This window comes from Stylophora pistillata, chromosome 2 (genome assembly GCF_964205215.1).
Source record: "Stylophora pistillata chromosome 2, jaStyPist1.2, whole genome shotgun sequence".
NCBI classification, from domain to species: Eukaryota; Metazoa; Cnidaria; class Anthozoa; order Scleractinia; family Pocilloporidae; genus Stylophora; species Stylophora pistillata.
The window spans coordinates 22,035,408-22,040,985 of NC_142520.1; the positions used below are offsets into that span (position 1 = coordinate 22,035,408).

Genomic DNA, 5,578 nt, shown 5'->3' on the forward strand with positions numbered 1-5,578 from the left:
TGATAATATGCCTACTTTATAAGAAAAAAAGTTTTAAAACTGGTGCAAAAATGTTCAAAGTAGCTATGTTTGCTAGACAGGTTAAACCTGCCGGAACACAAAAGTACTTTTGTCACTGATATCAGTTAGTGTGCACTGATATATTACATAGAAAACTTTATAAACCCATTTTTTTTTATCTGACTTCCATTTTAGAAGCAGAGTTTCTGCTCTAATGTATTTATGGAATTTTGTACATAAAGGTTTGACCACTAAACCCTTTACATGCTAACAACAGTATGAATATTCTCCATACTGTTCTCAATACATTTTCCAAGGTACTGACGAGGAGAATTTGTTTAACAATCAAGAGCTTCTTTAGTTAGTGATTGTTTCCTTCATCCTTGTGACTTTATGTTTAATTTGGGGTTAATATTGTAAGAAGAAATTAGATGCTGGTCACTGTTAGGGGTCAAAGGGTTAATAACTAATGACTCAGCATTTTGTTTGTTATGTTGACACAATGCATTTGTTTTAGTAATGGATTTGTCTTAAATAAAAGGTACACAAGGTTGCAGCTTGATATTTTTAAGAGCAGGATGAGGTATACATAGATAAATGAAATTTGTATTTAATAGGAGTAATTCTCTATACTGGTAGGATAATTTCATAAATGAATCAGACATCATAAGTGAAACAATAAACAAGCTTTTAGCTGTTATGTTTAGGTAAATCCATACTTCTATCTATTTACTCCAGTGTATTTCTGTCTACAAGAGATGAAGATTAAATTTTAAAATATATGCTTGTATTAAAAACATATTTTCTTCAGAACTCTGTTTCAGATTACATTCAGGGTTGTCATTCTTTTGCTATATGAAGTTTTGTGACTAGGTCTAACAAAACGTCAGCAAATTATGCTGTTAGCTAATTAACTGTCAAGCCAGAACGTATTCAAATTCAATAGCTTTTGTAAATTTGAGTCCGTTGCAAAAGCTTCTCGATCATAGCGCTGCTCGTAAAATGTGGTTGTTCCTTTTGTTGTTTTACTGAGTAAATCGTTTGAAGCGGCGTAGTCTGCTTGACGACAACTATTAACTTGCCCCTGTAACTTTGAAGCACGCGACGATCCTCAGGAATATTCTCAAAGTGCCGCTTCTTGAGAAAATTCTCTCCCTTAAATCTCGCTGGAGACCAAATTTACTATGCCGTGTCGAGCCTTCAGTTTGGCAATTGAGCGTGATTCTCTTACCATTCTTTGTTGTTTTCGCGCTTCCCCCGTAGCCTTATACTAAAAACCCAGATACTGCTTAAAGATTTGAAATGGCATAAATAGAATAATGGGCGTTATAAGATCGGTCATTCTAGTGCGAGCGAGCTTCACATCAATAGAGAGCCCGATTTTCTTATGAAAGCCATTCACCAGAGGACCCGCGGGCTCCAGCTTGTTGCCTGTGAGTTCCTCTAACACGGGATCAAGGTCTCTCATCCCGTAGTTGGGGTTATTTTCTGCAAAACGAACCCTCCTTAACCATTGTCTCTCCGCAGAAAGCTTCATCTCTACGGAGTTGGTATTTCAAAACCGATTCTCTCTCTCTGTTTCATCGTCTATGCCTTTCATCGAAGTGCCTTAAACATAGCTTGTTTGATGTGCTCGCGCTGTCATTATTTGCCGCCATTTTTGAATAGGCCTTTACTTTTCGTGCCAACTGCTGCTGACGATTTCTGCGCCAGCGCGCATCAGAGTTGCGGGAGGAATACCCTAGGCAACCGACGATCATTTGCTTGGGTGCTAGGAATTCATCTACAATGACTGATCTCGGCTCCGTATTCATGATATCCATGCCCCTTATCTTGAGCCACCTGTGCCGGATCTGCTTTAAGTGCAGTGTGTCCTCCTACTCTCAATTTCTGTTCTAGCAAGTTCTTCTGCTTAGGACTAAAACGGGAAGCCTTTCTCGAAGATCGCAATGCCCAGCTCCAGCTATGCGGTAACGCCTGAACACTTTACTCTGCAATCTCAGAACGAGCAATATACGACTGTGCACTATATCCTTCCTGGTGTTTTTCAATGGAAAGCATCTTTGCCTTGTCGAGAATTGAAGCGAATGCGTTTCCTCTATAAATATGCGCTTGCCATACTGTATACACTGCTACACCATGCAGTGGCGCTGAAAAGTACCCACGCATCCTTCAACTTAAAAGAAAAAAAAATCGGCGTTTGTTGTCAATGGGTACAACTTCTCCTCTCCTTAAACGATATCTTCTGTCTTTTCTTGGAGAGGAGACTGCTTTTTGTCGAACAAAAGGATGTCTTTAGTTAGAGTTCTCCCGAAGAAAAGTAACTGTCGAGAAAGACTGGATCCCGCACTGAACCCATCAGTTTGAACAAAAAAAGAAAGGATAAAAAGATGGCTATAAAAGATGAATATAAATAACCCGCGTGAGAAATTAACATTTGGTAAAAGCGAGCAAGAATTATAAGGAAAGAATGCCAGTGTTTTTTTGGTAAAGACGCGTGCTATTGCAATTGTGGCCCAGGACTTGTGGGTCTGCATCTAATGCAATCCGAGAGCAGCAGGGGGCAGTTTACTACAGTAGATTGTGAGGCGAATAATAATTTAATAATTTTAAACGATTTATTATTTATATTGCGCAAATCAACATGTGGATATGATCAAATGCGCATCACAACATTTTTCGGGGGACTTTGGCCGTACTGCATCAGCAGTTTACAAACAATCGAAGGAAACTTATTTGAATATTCCTCCTCCCCCCAACTCGCAATAAACAGGCCAGACCACATCACAGTAATCTCGTGAGTGGGTTCTTTAAAGTCCCCTGCCTAACCAAATTAGCCAATTAATAGATCTAGCAGCGAAGCGAATGCACAATCCATGTTTGGCGCTAATGCGTGGTATGTACTGATTCATTAACAATACTCAAATTAAAGTGTAAATATGGCAAGCATATTGATTTTATGGATCGTTACCAGTTTCAAATTGTATCCGCATTATAAGGACGATTTTGCCTCTCGGCTTGTTTTGTTTGGAAAATAACCGCTAACATTTTAAATATCAGGTGACCTGAGCAACAGAAACAACGAAAGTTGAACTAAATTAGCTTTCTATCCAGGGTAGAAACGATTTTTTGCCCCACAACGGCCTGATGTCTTTTCCACGTGCGCCGTCTTGATTTTTCACCTCCAGTTGCGTTACACGGAATGGTGTATTTTGACCTCTGTCTTACTTTGTTTGGGGTCCTAACATTTCGTAGTCTTGAGTAGCCCAAAAATTTTATTGGACTTTTGTGAATAAGAAGCCTTGTTCTTCGCTGGATTAACTTGGTATAACCCCATGCCAGGCACCAAGGTGCGATTTTACCCTCTCAATTTTCCCATTTCTCTGTTCCCGTAAATAAGTAGAATAATGAAAATAACAAAAATTTCCCAAAAACTTAGTTCGCGCCGAAATTGGACAGGTAACACTTCAGACTGTTCGTAAATACGTGTTCTTTCTATCAAGAAAATCGTTGGTCACATTTACCGTTTTTTTTAATCCTCAAGCGACGTTCAAATAATGATGGGTTCCCTGGACCTAATGAAGCTGACATGAGAGCCACCAAACCGATTTTTACCGCCGTTGCCGTAAAATAAAAAATGTAATGGAACTTAAGGGATCTTGTTAAAAAATAGTTCGTCCAGACCTATATTCTGGCAAAGCTTGGGGGTTTTCGATTTTTGCATATTGCACACCTAGCACCTCCAGGCGACATTTAGGAATGGCCGCTCTTAGGTAATTAAGTTTCATTTCATCTACGAAAAAATTCGGCCAAAGTCGCAAACCATGTAAAAGTTTCTTTTGAATTATGCTATTTTATTACTTGCTTTGTATTTATATCCGAGGTTATAACCTCAAAATTCTAAAAAAAAGGGGCTCCTTCCTGTTCAATGTTGCACACTTTCCTCGTCCATTAGATATTTCTATCAGATTTAAAAAACAATTTTCAACTAGGAGACTCAGGAAAAGGACAAAATGGAAATAACACACCAGACCCCCATTGCACCCTAATTTTAGCGCATCCCTTAATCCAGTTTAACGGAAATATAAACAACATTAAATTGTCAAATTCAACTACGGTTTTAAGGAACCGGATGTCTCTATAACGGCCTTAAAGAATCCTTGGGGGTTTGTAAGTTATCTAACACCGTCCTGTATTTTGTGATAATGTGCAGAGAATGAGAGCTGAGGTGTTCACCACTGGTATTTTGTTACTTCATTTAGCAAAAGAAACGTGGTTCGGAGACACAATAATGGGGGTCTGGATTAAGGAAGGACTAGTACACGGGATACCTACCCCCTCCAAAGTCTTGAACATTTTTTTCAGATGAACAAAATTTCTAAATTTCGCGTATGCCGTGATAATATTTCATAGACGCTTGGAGAGAAATTAAGGGAAATGACACATTTTTAAATAGTCGTTAACAGTTATTGCACTGTAAGTTTAAAAGAAGCCGCCAAAATATTTGGAGAATCGAAAATCAGCGACGAAAAATCCAATTTTTTGCCAAAACATCCCTTGCTGTGATCTAGTTTCGAAAAACAATATTTTAAAGTTCCAGCGATTTTTTTATTTTTTCGGCTGACAATTTAAAAAGTTTGAAAACTCGTTTAAAAAGCCGTTTTCGCCTTGCCTAAAAGGTCAAATCGTCACGCAACTTAAGGAAGATGTTGGCAGCGCTAAGAAAGTCTATTCACCATCAAACTTTTCACAGTAATTACAATATAACTTCAAAATGAAGGCATATAAAATTTTTCCTGTAGTTCTCTTTGGTATGATTTTTATCACCGTTTGTGTAGAGGTGTATTTTGCACGATGTTTTGGGAGACAAAATGAAGACTAACTTTGACCTGTTTAAACGACACCTGGTACATAAAAATTTTGACATATTAACCATACCAGACGAAAGCTCATTTATCAAAATCTACACCTCCAAAGTTTGGCCTTTGGAAACTAAGTCTTGTCTCGGCAGTTAAATGAAACGTGATGCCACCCAGGCGCCATGCGGGTGTGCAGAATTCGATGTTCATTTCAAGCTAGTTATATAGTCAGTTTGTCGAAAATACACAGAAAAAATTAGATGACCATTGAAAGTAGTTAGCATCGTTATGTTTCTTCTGTGAAGCTGTGAATGTAAAGTAAAGTCGCTTTTAATCTTTCTTAATCACGCTTTAAGTGCCAGCATGTCTCTTTTGCCTACCTAAATATCAACTCGATCGCCTTCAGAAAGTCCAGAACGCGGCAGCTAGAGTTGTTTTTCAATTGTCTAAGTTCGACCACATAACGCCTGCTCTTGTTGACCTACACTGGCTCCCTTTAGAGTTCCGAGTCCAGTTCAAACTGCTTCTAATTGTCTATAAGTCCTTACATAACCAAGCTCCAGATTATATTATCGATCTTCTGTCTCTGAAAACCGAATCCAACTGTTCTCTTCGTTCGTCCTCACAGTTTCTTCTTTCAGCTCCCAGAGTCAACTACTCTATATTTGGGGATCGTGCTTTCACCCACGCTGCACCGGTTCTATGGAACTCTTTTACCA

The 5,578-nt window shown here is 38.7% G+C and overlaps 1 pseudogene; it reads right to left on the reverse strand.

Annotated features, from left to right (window-relative positions):
• Positions 1–910: 910 nt before the first annotated feature.
• Positions 911–1,618, reverse strand: LOC148737771 (uncharacterized; annotated as a pseudogene).
• Positions 1,619–5,578: the final 3,960 nt, after the last annotated feature.